Here is a 16,179-nt window from a genome sequence, read left to right as displayed (position 1 = left end):
CTCTGAAGCTACCCACTGCCTTGGCCATTGGCTAGTGCTCTGCCCACCCTGGTGAAACTGATCCTAAGGAAATGACCATGCTGATGCAAAGACAAAATGCTGGCTTTGGTTTCTTAACAGAGAAAATTGGCATGTTGCATGGAGATTTGCAGGGCACTATAATATCTTGGTCTCTTAAAGAGTCAGTGATTGGTGAAATGCCCTCAGTAGCCTCCCTGGATAAAGGGTACTGGGGTCAGATGATGGAGAGGCTTCCCTAACTTTAAGAAGACTCTGAACATATTTTTGATCTTTCTCCTTCTTGTAATGACAATATCTCTCTTTACTATGATGACTCTGAAACGGAGAAGTGGATACAACAGTTTAAGGCTAAACAAGTTGCTGGGGTCTGAGTGACTGTGAAGAACAAGTTACTCCTCCTCCCTGAGTTTCTATAACCAAGTATGTCTGTTCATAAAGGGAGGGGGCATTTTGATATTCAAGGAAATCATCTGATATCCTTCATCTGACCTTTTTCATGGAAGACCAAGGGGATGATTACATGTATCTTCTTTTGAAATGTTTTTCTGGCACACATCCCCATTCCCATCCAAGTCAGACCTTCTCCCCCAGTGTATACATTCTTCCTGGAAGGAGATAGTTCTGTTGTTTCTAATATACAGGAACTACATGTGAAACTAGCTCCTCATACTGTTTCATATGTTTTTGCTTTGTTTGTTATCCCCCAGCCCATTCATATCCCTCTCCTCTCCCATCCAATCCTCACAAGAAAATTGGAAAAGACTTAATGTTATTAGCAATTTCCATAGTGAAGTGGAACACATTTTGTACCACCTCAACACTATTGAACCTCATAGATACTGGGTTTGTCATCGTATCACCAGAGAAACCCTGACCCATGAGAAATCTTTTCCGTTACTGAAAAGCAAACCCGTCCACAGGCAGAAGACTTTTATCGCCAGAGTATGACCCCTCCCCACCTTTAAATGGGGCTATTATACTTTTGCTTTAACCATCTATATTTTTAATATTCTTGATAAGAAGGTACCAGAAGATCCAAAAGCCATTTCCTTTAACCCCCCTCAGAAAAAACCAAATCACTCTCAAATTCAATGAGTCTCATGGCATTGTTAAGGTCAGGGGCCTCTCATTAAAAATTGCTACTCCCTTCCCAAGTTTCCATTCATGTATAAAGAAGTAGAAAGTCCCTAGCACTATTCCAGACTTAAGAAACATAGATAACTGCATCAATACTCTTCCTGTCCCTAATATTCATAAAGGGATACATTTATCCAATGCTGAAGCTATTCTCTATAATGACACAAATGATCATACTCCTCTATGTGTTTCTCTAAATAACCTTACATACAGCGAGTCTAGTTGGTTCATGTGGATGAAATCAGAGACTGGTAGTATAACAGGTGACCATTTTTATCAAAGCCCTATGGTGAGCATAAATTTTCCACTTCTAAATTTCCATGGGGCTTCATGACCCCAAGCCAGTTTTTTTTATTTATACAGACAAAGTCTATTCCTCCTTGCCTCCAAACTGGTTTGGTATCTGTGGACTTGCCTATTTGGCCCCACCAGTTTCTGTCTTTAATCATACCAAAGGACTGGTGGTGGAAAGTCTACCTGAAATGTAATGCACAAATGTCAAAGGCTAATGAGGACATAGTTTTAGTCTCAAATTCTGTTAAAGAACTTAGAAATGAAATGAAATTCTTTTGGTCCCAATTTCCATTTTTAGAACTTGATGCAATAGAACAAGCAACTAAAAAACTCTTCTTTGAGAATGAGAACTTGGTTCAGGTCACAAGTCAATCAATCTCTTCCCTCCAGATTGAGACAGATTCAGTAGCTCGAATGGCCTTGCAAAATCAAATGGTCCTAGACATTCTTATTGCAGCTCAGGGAGGGGCTAGTGTTATGATTAATCAGTCTCATTGTTCCTATATTAACTGTTCAGGGGAAATTATAACCATAATATATTATATTATAACCATAATATGTAATATATTATTAAATTATAACCGTAATATATAATATATATAGTATATATTATATAATATAATATTTATATATTATTATGTATTATATATATTATATTTGTAATTATTTATAAAATCCAACAAGTTATAGCAGGAGCACAATTACCCAATCCAGTGACCCCTAGTGGAATCACTCTTCTTGGTTCACTTGGCTACAGGGAAACAGCCTGTTAGCCATATTTGGTAAATGGACTCTCATTGTTCCTTGCCTAATTATTCTTTTTTAGATTTTGCATTAGTTGCTATGTTAAAGCCTATTTTAAACTTGAACCAAAATTCACAACTATGTTAAAAATCTTATTGAATTAGCTTATAAATAAGAGATCTGTGGGAGAAATGTCTCCCATTGATCAAAAAAGGTAATGGAAAATAGAGAAAATCAAATTGATTCTATTTTGTTATTGATTTCATTTTGTATCACTGTCAACATTTTTGTAACTTCATAAGTCATGTTTCATTTGTCTCAGAGTTAAGCTTGGAAACTTACCTTTTCTGTTGATTACTCATTGTCTCTAAGTTAAGTTTAGAAGCTCAGTTCTCCTGCTAATCACTGTTCTATTCTTGCCTCAAAAAAAATCTGTTATCCTTGAAGGATGCAGGTAGATGCCAAGGAGTCTGGTCTATTATTCAAATGGCCTGGAACACTATCACTAAACTGTCCTTGCAGGTGGACTCAAACCATGAACATTTCTTAGTGATAGGATGGAAGGAGGGGTTGTTACTAGCCCCTCCTTCTCAATTTCCAGCCAATCACATTGTTCCTCTATTATGCTATGAGTTTTGTAACCAATTATACTGTTTTCTCCTATATGAACCTCCTTCTATTCCTCCTTTTGTCTCTAAAAGAGTGATGCCCCCCTCTTTCAGGGTCTCAAATTTTCTGAGGGGGCTGAGACCTTGTTTATTGGCAAATTCACACTTTGTCAATAAATTGATAGTGCTCAGAACTTTGTGCCTCTTTTGTGTCCATAAAAGTTCCTTAATGAGTGAAGCTTCTGCATTGAATAGATACTTCCACTGCTAAGATGTTGATCTATAGTGTGATTGATGTCTCAGTTAAATTAGTCAATCTGCTGAATGACTTTTCTAGTTCTCTCCTTTCAAACTGTTCCTCAGCTCAGCTATACTTACACCTCAATAGCAAATATAGTATCTATCACTTCCAGCTTCACACTTACTTACACAGATCTAAAATCTGTCCTTTTATCTCCCTCTCACTCCTCTTTTCTTTCTAGGTTCAGACTGTGGCTCCTCTATGAAAACAACTGTACCTTAGATGGTAATTAGTAATAAAAATTTCATCATCTTTCTATAAACAGGTATGTTACTGCTGTCCCCAGTTCCAGTGTCCATATCTCTACAGCATATAAAATTTAAAATTGAGCAACTGGTTGTCTCAAAACTGAACTGGTTGTTCAGTCAGCCTCAGTCCTCAGCCTATCACTCAGGGATGCTGTTTCTCTTATAAGTGTGAGCAGGCTTAACTCCACAACATACTTGAAAGAGATACTACATTGCATATGGAATGTATTCCCTCCTGATTCCTGCCTCTCAGAATCATCTTCCTTCAGGACTCAAAGCAGGTGTCACACCCCTCAGCAGTTTTTCCTGGTCCCTGCCAGCTGTTAGTTCTCTGTTCCTCTAAATACTTCCATGTTTGTGTGCAGGTTCTATCCCTCAAAGTAAAATGTCAACTTCTCGAGGACAGGGGATGTTTCATTATTTTGTCTTTGTCTTTTTTTCAACTAGCTCAGTGTTTGGCAGACAGACAGGGTGAGCAAAAAGCATTTATTAAGTGCTTGTTATGTACACGCATTATGTTAAGCACTGGGCGGGGGTGCAAATATAAGAAAAAGGTAGATCCTGCCCTCAAAGAACTTCCTTCCTGGTGGAGAAAAGCAATAAAAAAGGGAACTGAAAAACAAAAGGGGATGGTCATGGTGAAGGGCATGGTGGTGAATTCCTGAGAGTCACAAACAGAGCCAGGAGGGGGATTAATCATGGCCAGCCTTGACCCTTCCTCAAAATGGAGGAACTCACCAAAGGTAGAAGGAGACTAAAGTTGCAAGTAATGTTCCAGGGCAAGAAGTCTCCAGGCACTTAGAGAAGTTTCTGGATGATAAGGCAGCTGAGATAGGCTGCCTAATAAATGTTTGAGACTGAACTGATTATGCTGCCAACTCCATAATTTTAATTTTCCTTCACTTGGACCCAGGAAGTAAAATAAGCCAAAATTGTTTTCTTCCCAGAAGTAAACTGTTTCCCTGAGAGAATCAAAGAACATTCCCATCCATCTCTTTGTGCTAAGCATTTGATATTACAATCACAGAATTTCAAAATCGAAAAGACCCTCGTAGGGGCCAACCCACATATAAAAGTAATCTAGCCTATAACATACCCTCAAAATGATCATTCAGTCTTTGCTTGAAGATTGCATTGAAGGCTAACACACCATTTCCAAAAGAAGCCCACTTTATTTTTGAACAGTCTTAATTGTTAGGATATTGAGCTCCAATTTGCCCATTGACAACATCCAACGATTGTCTTTTGTTCTGCTCTCTGGAACTAAGTAGAACAAGTTTAATTCATCTTCTATGACATCCCTTTAAATGCTACAAGCTAGCTACCGTATTTCCCCTGAGTCTTTTCTTCTTCAAGCTAAACATCTCTGGTTTTTCCAACCAAACCTCTTATGACATTAACTCTAGGATCTTCATCCTGGTGACCTTCCTCTGGAAACTCCACAGTGGGAGGAGAGTGAGACTTGAGCTGAATAAAAAGGAAAAAGAAATCATATAGATTATTCAGATAGCCTTGGACTTATGAAAACCAAAGATAGATGGATTGTAAAATTTGGGGAGCAATTGAGGAAAATGATGAACAATCTCCAGAACCAGTTTCTATATCTGACTTCTGTAAAAGAAAGTTGAAGGAGAAGGAGCAGGATGAAGGAAAATTAAGCAAGACTAAGGTGCAAGGACCTAATGGGAAGGACTCAAACAAAAGGACACAAGGAGAAGCAAAAGTTACAAGGAAAATAAGGAAAATAGAATAAATTGGCTGATAAAACAATTTGGTGGATGAGGTTAGAAGGTGGGGCAGGTTCCTGAACCAGGAGATTGATAAGAGGGAGAGGCTGGTAGAGTAGGGCTTTGGAGTCGTGGAGACCAAAACTAATTTGGGTGTGACTGTCTAGTTATTATAAAGATGTGATAATATGATTTAGAAGTCTTTAGAAAGGTATAACTGTAAGATATAAAAAAAAACAGTTAAGAAAGGAAGGAGAGGTCAACCAGTATAGAGATCCAGAAAATGTTACAGTGAATGTTTCATATGAGAGTAATGGGGTTTTTTTGCCTTTTCTGAGAAATTTTGTGTAGTCTCTAGCCCCAGGCAAAGACAAGCTCTTTCCAATACTTGCTTCTCATGAAAAATGGTGAATAATATAGCCTGACATAGAACCCTCTTCTCTTCAAAATACATTTCATCCTCTTTATATCACTGATGAATTTTCATTTCAGAGTCTCCAAAGAATTTATCCCTAGGCCAAAGCATGACCAAATAGCATCTTTTCATCAGATAGACTCATTTTGGTGATGGCTATCACAACCCTTCCTTGAAATTTCTTTGATCTTTCTAAGTGAAGAGTACCCTAGAATGGGTTATCTCCCAAAGAATACTCTACCACTATCTGTGTGACCTTGGACAAGTGACTTACCCTCTCTGTTAGGCTCAGTTGCTTCAAATGTCAAATGAGGAGGTCAGACTAAATGACCACTAAGGTCCCTTCTGGCCCTAAATCTATGATCTCATGATGTTTGATCGCCAACATATCAAACAAGGGAAAATATGAGAGTTCCTAGTCAGAGATAGAATCATATATTAAGGATGAGCTTGTAGGAGAAATTTTGTTCCCTTACCTAACACTAATAAATTACCCAAGTGTATTTAAGAGTTCGCTTCATTGATTTATAATATGGTTCATTTAGGACACTCAAACTTATTTCAGAGATGACAGCCATAACTTGAAATGCTCTTTAAAGTGAAGATAGACTACAAATAATCCTGAGATTTCATTTGTAACAAATTATCCCTTAGGAATGCAGTGTCAAAAGGAAGTGGGCCACACATTAATCCTTGATACAGTGGCCCTGTTTCGACACTACTTTTAGCACCCCACCCCAACAGAGAAAAGGGTCACTGGGGAGCAGGGAGATAGGAAGCTTTATTTGTGTATCCGCATGATACACTTGAATTGATCAAAAAAATGTGCTGATGTCTCTATTTTAGAGAGATAGTTGGAAGAGGGAGATAAAGAATAGTCCCTTAGAAATATATAGCATGACAAGTATATTTAGAAGAAAAATGTACCCCAGAAGAAGAGACTGGGGGAGAGGCTGGAATCTTGGAGGCATTTTTTTTTTAATTTCTGAATGTCTGAGCCTTTTGATGTAACCAAAAAAAAAGCAAAATCTCCCTTATGAGGGGCTTGGAGGCAACTATATCTCTATCCTTCTGGAAAGCAGATGAAGAGCAAATTGTTCTCCAAGAGTCTGTCCCCCATAACTAAGAATCATTCCAACTCTTTATCCACTCCCCGCCTAAGAATTTACATACAAAAAAAAAGAATTTACGTGCAAGAAATTGGTCATCTGAATCTTCTGTTGCCTCTTTTCATTTTTCAGTGGTGCTTTTCCATTTCACATCTCTGAGACTATTTGCTGTTGTTCAGTCATGTCAGATTCCTCAAGACCCCATTTGGGGTTTTCTTGGCAAAGATACTGGAGTGGTTTGCCATTTCCTTCTCCAGCTCATTTTATGGATGAGGAAACTAAGGCAAACAGAATTAAGTGGCTTGCCCAGGATCACACAGTTAGTAAGTGTCTGAAGCCAGATTTGAACTCCAGTCTTCCTGACTCCATGCCCAGCCCTCTTTCCAGTGAGCCACCTAGCTGCCTGTAAGGGACCACAGGCCCAGTATGACCTCTGGAAAATTACTAGCATTGCAGCTATCAAGGCCTCCTTGTGATAAGAACAAATTACGGACAAAGCTGTACCTCTTCCTGGAATACCCCGCCCCTATACCGGTGGTGGAACTCCCCCACTCCCTCTTACTGTGTGTATAACTACCCTGAGCTTGCCTTCAATAAACGAGACTTGATCAGAAAGCCTGCCTTGTCTCCATTTCCTGTGTCCCCTGCTCCCCTCCTTCTTTTACAGGTCCAGACCTCCGTTGATGTCCCGCAGGACGGGACAGCTGCCCTGCTCTGATACTGTGCTGGAGACCAATTCTAATACATCCAACAGCCTTCATTTTGTGAATTGCCTAGAGCTTGCTCTTGCTCTCCCTGGACATTTGAGAAACATCGAAATGGAAATGACAATGAAAAGGCCCACTCTTTTCTACTCTGAGTTTCCATGAAGATGTTGGAAGGACAGGTGTTACTCAGTGACTTAACCTTGCTTTAGGAAGACCATAGCGGAGTGGTAGCCCTATGCTTCTGGTAACTCACAGCTCTTGAGGTCTTATCACAGAAAAGGGAAGGCAAATGAAGCAGGCTTTAGGATTCTGGACCTCGATGGACACTGTGGCAGAATCCAATTATAAAGTGCAAATACTTGACTGTCTGAGCCATCCTGAGAAAATTTACCATGAGGAAGAGGTCTGCATGGGTAGCGCTACATCCATTTATTATTTACAAGATAGCAGGCAATTGACTCACTGGCAGAGCTCCCTACACTCTCCTGAACCTTCTCCCCAGCCCCAAAACACACACAGTCAATCTTTTCTCCTGTTTTCCATGGAGAAAGGGAGGCTAAACTTTTCCTGCTCCCACCTCATTTCCACATGTGTGAATGTTGCTGTTACAAAGACTAATGATAGTAAAGACACACATACACAAGTAACACATTGGATTTAGTGGGGCTCTCTGAGACCCATAAGATTTGTGTGGAGCAAGCTGCTCCTACTCTGGATGCATCTTTTTGTCCTACCATTTCTAGAAATGTCCACATTCCCCCCACTTTCCAGCTTGCCTTTCCCATTTGTTTCCAGTTTTCCTTGGACCAGTCCCACATAATCTTCCTGTTTGTAACATAAAAGTTGGGAAAACACCTGAGTGAGAACCCCTTGCCCCCAAAAAAACATATTATCTCTTCTGCCTTAAGAAGCTGCCCTGTTGTGGACATCAATGCACTGTCACCATCCCACATTTCAACTCTAAGGAGTGATGGAGAGCTGTATATACCAAATCCATGGCCCATCTCTGGTTTACCCTTGTTAACATTTCCTTCCTCCTCCTGTCATGGCATGAAGACCACTAACCTCCTGGGTTCAGATGATCATAGATTTAGAACCAGAAGAGATCTTAAGGGTCCTTTAATCCAATCCCTTATCTTACAAATGAGGAAACCAAGACAAAGATAGGTCAAGTGATTTCACAACATCATAGCATCTTGGTATTTTAGAGTTATAAGGGACCTTGGTAGCCATAAAGTACAGCTCAAATCCCCTCCAAAAGGTATCCCCACTACAGCATACTGGATCAGTGGTCATCTAAGCTCTACTTGGAAATTACAAAGGAAGGGGAAGCCTCCACTTCTCCGAAAAGGAGGAAGGCAGTTCATTCCATTCATGAACATCTCTAACTCTTAGCAGGTGTTCTGAATAGCTGGACTACATTTTCCTCTTCACAACTTCCCACCATTGCTCCTGGTTCTGACCTCTGAGGCAAAACAGACCAAATGTCATACCTCATCCAGGTGTGGAAAACTTTCAAATGCTTGAAGATAACTATCATGTCTCCTCCCTTTTCATGTCCTCCTATCCCTCATCTTCTCTGCTCCAGGCTAAAAATATCCAGATCTTTCAACAACTCATTTTATATAGAGGCAGCTAGGTAGCACATTGGGCCTCAGACATTTACCAGCTGTGTGAGCCTGAGAGAGTCATTTAACCTTTGCCTCAGTTTCCTTACCTGCAAAATGAGAATAAGAATGATACCTTCCTGTCAGGGTTGTTGTGAGGATCAAGTGAGATAATAATTTTCAAGCACTTAGCATGGTACCTGGAACATAGTAAGTACTACATAAATGTTACCTATCATCATCATCATTATCATCATCATCATCAGACATTGACCAAAGGAAGGCACCCTTGCTGTCTTTCTCTAGGCGTTTACCTGCTAATGTATTTTTAAATGATAGGTAACTGGACAGAAGGATGGGTGGATGGATGGGTGGATGGATGGATGGATGGACATTTCTTAAGTGTGTGCTATATGTCAAGAACTATGCCAAGAACTGAGCATACAAATATAAGTAAGCAAAATGACCCCGACCCTCAAGGAGCTTACCTTCTAATGAGAGAAGACAACATCTGAAGGGTAGCTGGAAATAGAGGAAGGGGTGAAGCAATCCAGCAAACAAACAACAAGAAGGATGGTCCTGGAGAGAGACCAGGCATAAGTGAGGTGAAATACATCTGAGCTCCTTCCTAAAATGTTGCTTCTGGGGAGAGACTTACCATTGAAGAAAAGAGAGCCCCAGGGCAGAGTTTTCTCAGGATAGTGATGCATTTACTGAAAAGAGGGAGATAAGAGAATGCTTAGAAGATATGGGGTTCAACTAAGAAGGAATCCAGCAGTATCATCACCACCTTCTCCCTAACTGCCACAACATATTGATGGTTTGTATTGAGTTTAAAATCCATTAAAAACCCCAGATTATTTAAAAAAAAAACTACCACCTAGTTATGCCTCCATAATTCCATGAAGTCATTTTTTTGTACCCAAGTACAAGAATTTACCTTTATCCCTATTGAATTTTGTCTTAATAGACCTATCCCAATGTTCCAGGCTGTCAATATCTTTTGGGATTTTTTGGGCACTTTCCCCCAGGGTTTCCATCATTTCCACTGCAGCAGTGAGTTTTCCCCAGTTGATGAGAATTCCATCCAAATTAGAATTCCCCATAGCTATTTTTACCACCTTTGGAAGGATGAAATTATCAGTGAGATAAGTCAAGAAACTATTTGTTTTCCTTTTGGCACAGAGAGAGCTCTGGAAAATGTCTAGGATGAATAGCTTACACATTGGGACTCTTTGTGACCCCATTTGGGGTTTTCTTTTTAAAGATCCTGGAGTGGTTTGCCATTTCCTTCTCCAACTCATTTTACAGATGAGGAAACTAAGACAAACAGAGCTAAATTACTTGCTTTGGGTCACCCAGATAGTAAGTGTCTGAGGTCATATCTGAACTCAGGAAGATGAGTGTTCCTGACTCCAAACCCAGCACTCTATCTACTGCTTCACCTAGCTGTTCTCTCTGACACGTGGTATTTAACATTTACTCACTGACTGGTTACTAGCATAGTGCTGCAAAAATCATATCTACTTAATAATTTTTTTCATTGAATTGAATTTGATTGCGTATGTATGGATGTTAAGTAGCTCATTTTGGATGGAACATTGGGTGCCTAGAAAGAGTGGGGTTAAAGGTAGAAAAGTGCCAGACTGTGGAGACTTAAAACATGAAATTAAGGTGTTTGCACATTCTCTGGATTACCACCTCAAATTACACTCATAAAATTATCCTAATCTGAGTTATTCTGTGGGTCTAAATTCCTTAGAATATCTCTCATGAGCCCCAACTGGTGCTCACTACAACACACTGCTAAATAGTCAACCAGAGAACACAATTAGCTAAAAATAAGGCATTTACTGAAATGGCATTGTAAGAACAGTAGCTACAAAACATCCCTCTCTCATAAACCTGGGGTATGCACTCCCACAAATACATATAAGTGGAAAGAGTGGACATACACATGGAAGACATTGGTAAAGAGGCATGTATGTAGGGAACACATGTGGTGCAGGCATGTCCTAATGTTCTCTATTTTTAATGGTGTCTTTATACTTTATTCTCTGGGTACAGCATCTATGCTGAGAAGGCTGCTCATCTGGGCTTCCTGGACTTGGTTCCCCAGCTCTATTCTCAACAGCCGGGGTTAACTCTCAACTCACAAGGCTCATCCAGTCTCCTGCTTCCACTAACTGGTCTGCTCCCTGCTGGAGGCTGTGTCTCCTAGTAGGGAAGTTTACTCCTCACTTAGTTTAATACCAAATGAGATCTTGTCTATAAAGAAGTTAGCATATTTTTTGGCACATAGTAGGTGCTTAATAAATGCTTGTTCCAATGTACAAGTAAACATGTAGTAAAAATTAATTGATATTCATAAAGTCACTGCATATCAAGCACAGCAATAAAATAAAAATAACACATGTATTTAACATTTTTTAGGGTTTTTTTGCTTTTTTATATTTGCCTAACATGCATGTGTTGTAAAAGATAGTTAACAGAGAAATAACTTGAGATGATGACTAGCTTTTTTTAATGTCTTATCAAATTTTCATGAACAATCCAAGCACAATTGTTAAGAACATGTGCATCAAGTTGATGTGAATAAAAGTTTTATGAATGGGGGAAAAAGAAATGTTTCTTCCTTTCCTTTCCTTTTACAGTAAGTCATCATTACTAATAGGGGAAGGAGAAAAGGGAAGAGGGAGAAAAAAGAAGACCCCTTCCCTCAGCAAAGAATTCTTTGCTCCCAAGGGTTGGGTTCTTCCATAGTTCCATAACTGTTTCTCTTCTCGACTCATAGAGTTCACATCCGTGGAACTGCCTCTTGCCTTGACTAAATTCCTAGGAAATGTGCTTTGCTTTATAAAAGGATACTAGGGTCTTGAGGGGCCCTAGTGGATAGATTGCTGGGCCTGGGGTCAGGAAGACCTAAGTTCAAATCCAGCCTCAGACACTTACTAGCTGTGTGAACCTGGGCAAGTCATTTAACCCTGTTTGCTTCAGTTTCCTCATCTGTCAAATGAGCTGGAGAAGGAAATGGCAAACCACTCCAGTATCTTTATCAAGAAAACCCTAAACAGGATCATGAAGAGTCAGATATGACTGAACAACAACAACAGGGTCTTGATTATTTTTCCGACATCCAGTGGATAGCCAGCCTTTAATTCTATCAAGCTTAACTATAGAATTTCTCACTTGATAGAGAAAACAAAATTACTACAATATACTATATAGTATATTCTATAATATTATATTATATATACAATACAATACAAAATTATATATAATTAGAATCAGAGAAAATTAAATGATTAAGGCTATCCTATCTACTTCCTCTTCTCTACTCACTTGATAAACAATAGGGAACCACTGAATATTTTTGAATGGCAAGAATATTACTGCACATAAGGGAGATTATTCTTGCAGGTATGAAGGATGGATTGGAGCCTAGGAAGATTGGTAGTAAATCCTTAGACGGGGAGGTATGGATTGGAGACAATGTCCTGAGTAAATTGAGTATTAAAAAAAAACAATTTTAGCCATTAACTGGGGTTTTCTTCTGTGTCAGCAGAATGGAATTCTTCGGAATCACCCTCTCTTCTTTGAGTCAGATTGTTATGCCAGGGCAGCTTTTCTTGGAAATGGGCCTGAAATTCTCCTTGTATTAGGAGAGTGGGATCGAGTCCACATTAATATAAATTGAACATTGAGGTAACATCATACTAAGGTAGCTTGGAAAGAAATTCATTCAATTAGGGCAAATTCAACTTAAATCTGAATACTGCATCTTAATTGCCTTGGCCAGACAGCAGGGAATGGAAAGGCTAAATTGACTTTGAATCTTGGATTTTATTCATTGCAAGATAACTGAATTTCAAATATTGAACTTCATTCATATAGACAATGACCTTTTTTTGAAGTATAGGTACTGCCAACAATGGATAAATTCAAGGTAACTGGGCTTCCAAAATCTTGGCAGGCATTTTCTGTGTTGTTCAAGAAATTGAGATAAAAGTGAGCTTTGGAGATAAAAATAATACAGTGTCTTTGACATAAGATATCAGTCCAATATGCTATTCTGGCCCAAGTGGATGACAAAGAGCTGGGATTCATAAGGAAGGATTTTAGAAACAAGAGAGAAGACATGATCCTCCCACTGTCCAAGGCTGTGAATAATTTGATGATGACAATGATGATAATGATGATGATAATATTGATGATAATAATGATAAATAGATTACATGTATGTAGTGCTTACTGGGTAGCTAGGTGGTATAGTGGATAGAGCACTGGGCTTGGAATCAGGAAGGCTTCTTTCTGAATTTAAATCTGACCTCAGACGTTGACTATCTGTGTGAACCTGAACAAGTCACTTAACCCTGTTGCCTCAGTTCCACATTTGTAAAATGAGCTAGAGAAGGAAATGGCAAACAACTCCAATATCTTGGCCAAGGAAGCCCCAAATGAACTCACAAACAGTTGGACACAACAGAAATGACCAAACAACATATAGTGCTTACTTTGTGCTAGGTAATGTGCTAATCACTTTATGATTATTATCTCAAATGATCTTCACAACAACCCTGAAGATAGGTGCTATCATTATCCCCATTTTACAGATGAGAAAATTGGGACAAAAAGAAGAGAAATGACTTGCCCAGGGTCACACATTTAGTAACAGTCTGAGGCCGAATTTGAACTCTGGTCTTCCTGGCTCCAGACCCTCTGCTCTATCCACCGTACTGCATAGCTGTCGCACGTATTGGCCTTCTTGAAAGTGGACTAGCCTACCTAGGAAGGCAGTAGGTCTCCCATCACTGAAAGTCTTTAAGCAATGGTTGAATCACCTCTTATAGAAGGGATTCTTATGCACAGGTACTGGTTGGGCAAGATGGTTTTGAAGTGGCTTCAAATTCAATTTATGATTCTGTTAATCCTCATTTGGAATAATTATGACACCTCTAATCCTGGAATCTCAAGAAGGATATAATGAAGTAAGAAAATGTCTACAGTATGGTAGCTTTAAGAAGTCAAGTGGGTGCAGGGCTATACCCATAGTAGGCATGAATGCATGAGTGAATGAATTTAAATATTTATTAAACACTCATAATATGTGAAGCAGTTGGGATAAAAGTAGCACAATGTAAAGAAAACTCTGAAGTCAGAGGGTCTGGTTTCAAATCCCAACTCTGCTTTGACTGTGTGACCTTGGACAAGTCATTTATCCTCCATGGGCTTCAGTTTTCTCATCTTCAAAATGAAGGGGTTAGGGGCAGCTAGGTGGTGCAGCGGATAGAGCACCGGCACTGTGGTCAGGAGGACGTGAGTTCAAATCTGGCATCAGACCAAACACTTGACACTTACTAGCTGTGTGACCCTGGGCAAGTCACTTAACCCCAATTGCCTTAAAAAAAAAAAAACTTGCTTCAAAATGTAGGGGTTAGGCTAAGTGGATTCTGAGCTCCCTTCTAGCTTTGGCTCTATGATCCCTATGATTTTTTGCATAAAAATAGACTAAAATAAATAAGACTAACTTAGTCCACAGAAGTTAAAGGAAGAGAAGGTATGATTCAATGCAATGCAATTTAACAATCATATATTTACCACTTTATATAAGCCAGGCAAAGGCTGTGGATTGGAGGCAGGGAGATGGCTTGGTGGATAGAACACTGGGCCTGGAGTCAAGAAGAACTGAGTTCAAATCCAGCCTCAGACACTTCCTAACTATGTGATCTTGGGCAAGTCATTTAACCTCTGTTTGCCTTAATCCACTGGAGAAGGAAGTGACAACCCACTCCCACATCTTTGCCAAGAAAATCCTATGGACATTGTTGGCATACTCTGGTCCACAGGGTCATGAAAAGCCAGACAGGACTGAATGACCAAACAACAAATATGCTAGGCACCCTCTTAGATGGGGGCATTACAAAGACAGAAATGAACTGGACCCTACCACCAGGTTGGTTATATTCTTTAGATTCATGAATGAGATGGAAGAGTAAACATTGACTTCCTCATAAGCTCACATGTGCTCACATGTACTCACTATGGACAACCATCAGGATATCCATCGAAGTACCCAAATAGGAAGGGTACTCTTTGAAACTTGAAAGAGATAGTTTTAGGATAAATGAATTAAGTCAGGATCCAGCTGTTTTAATTGAATCCATGTATTTTCCTCATTATTATTTGTTTTTCCTTCCTTCCCTTCCTCCTTCTCTCCTTTTTTCCCTTCCTTCCTTCCCCTTCCATCCTCCCTCAAAAAGAAGAACATGATTAACAGTGTCAAATGTTGCAGAGGTCATGAAGGATGAGGATTGGAAAAAGGACGTGGAGATGCCAACCCCAAGAGCAGTGAGAGTGGGCAAAATGGGACAAGAGGCAGAGAGGAGCAGCTTGCTGGAGAGGCTGAGGCCAGGGTGGAGTGGGAGGCAGCAGCCCGCCAGCGGCAGGAGGAGGACAGGCAGCAGCGGGAAGAGCAGGAGGCCCCGGAGAAGGCCCAGGCTGAGCTGGAGGAACTAGAGAGGCTGCAGAAGCAGAAAGAGGAGGCTGAAGCAAGGTCCCAGGAAGAGGCAGAGAGGCAGCGGCTGGAGAGAAAGAAGCGACTAGAGGAGATTATGAGGAGGACTAGGAAATCTGAGGCTGCTGAGTCCGAGAAGGGGGATCGGAAGATTCTCAATGGGAAGGAGGCCAAAGCAGACCACTCCAGCCCAGAATCTGAGAAGGTGGCCAAGGGCCAGGGAAAGGAGATTCTGCCCAGAGAGGGACAGCTCCTCCAGAGCTTCAGTGGAGCATGCAGGGGAAAGAGGCAGGGCTGCTGGTGAATGGACTGCAACCAGATGTTGGGCACCAGGAGAATGGCTTCACCCCCAATGGGACCCCTAGAGAAAAGGGGAGCCCCCTCGGCAGGACTGGGGAGTGTCTGCTGCCTTTTGCTGAGGCCGAGGCCTTCCTCAAAAAAACAAACAAACTGGTGCCAACTCCCCAGGTCACAGAAGTCCTCTAAGGGCCTGCTCCCAGTTCCAGAGCACTGCACCATGCCTCTGTCCTCAAGCCAGGGCATCCCAGGGCCCCCCACCCCAGGAGTGCCACAGACCCTCCAGGGCTTTCCCCCTGGAAAAGGAAGAAGAGGAAGAAGGGGACCAAAGACAAAGAAGCTGCTGGAGCTGGGGCCTGGGCTTGGGCGAGGAGTCAGCATGGGAGGGGTGATGGGGTCTCCAGGGTCCCGGGGGTGTCCTGTGTGTTGTTTTTAACTTGCACCTTATAA

The 16,179-nt window shown here is 40.6% G+C and overlaps 1 pseudogene; it reads left to right on the top strand.

Annotated features, from left to right (window-relative positions):
- Positions 1-15,918, top strand: part of LOC114036793 — a 51,518-nt pseudogene extending 35,600 nt beyond the window's left edge.
- Positions 15,919-16,179: the final 261 nt, after the last annotated feature.

The sequence above is a fragment of the Vombatus ursinus genome, unplaced genomic scaffold (assembly GCF_900497805.2).
Source record: "Vombatus ursinus unplaced genomic scaffold, bare-nosed wombat genome assembly UNPS02009994.1, whole genome shotgun sequence".
NCBI lineage: Eukaryota > Metazoa > Chordata > Mammalia > Diprotodontia > Vombatidae > Vombatus > Vombatus ursinus.
The sequence above is the reverse complement of the archived record's forward strand: the minus strand, read 5'-3'. Positions and strand labels throughout refer to the sequence as shown.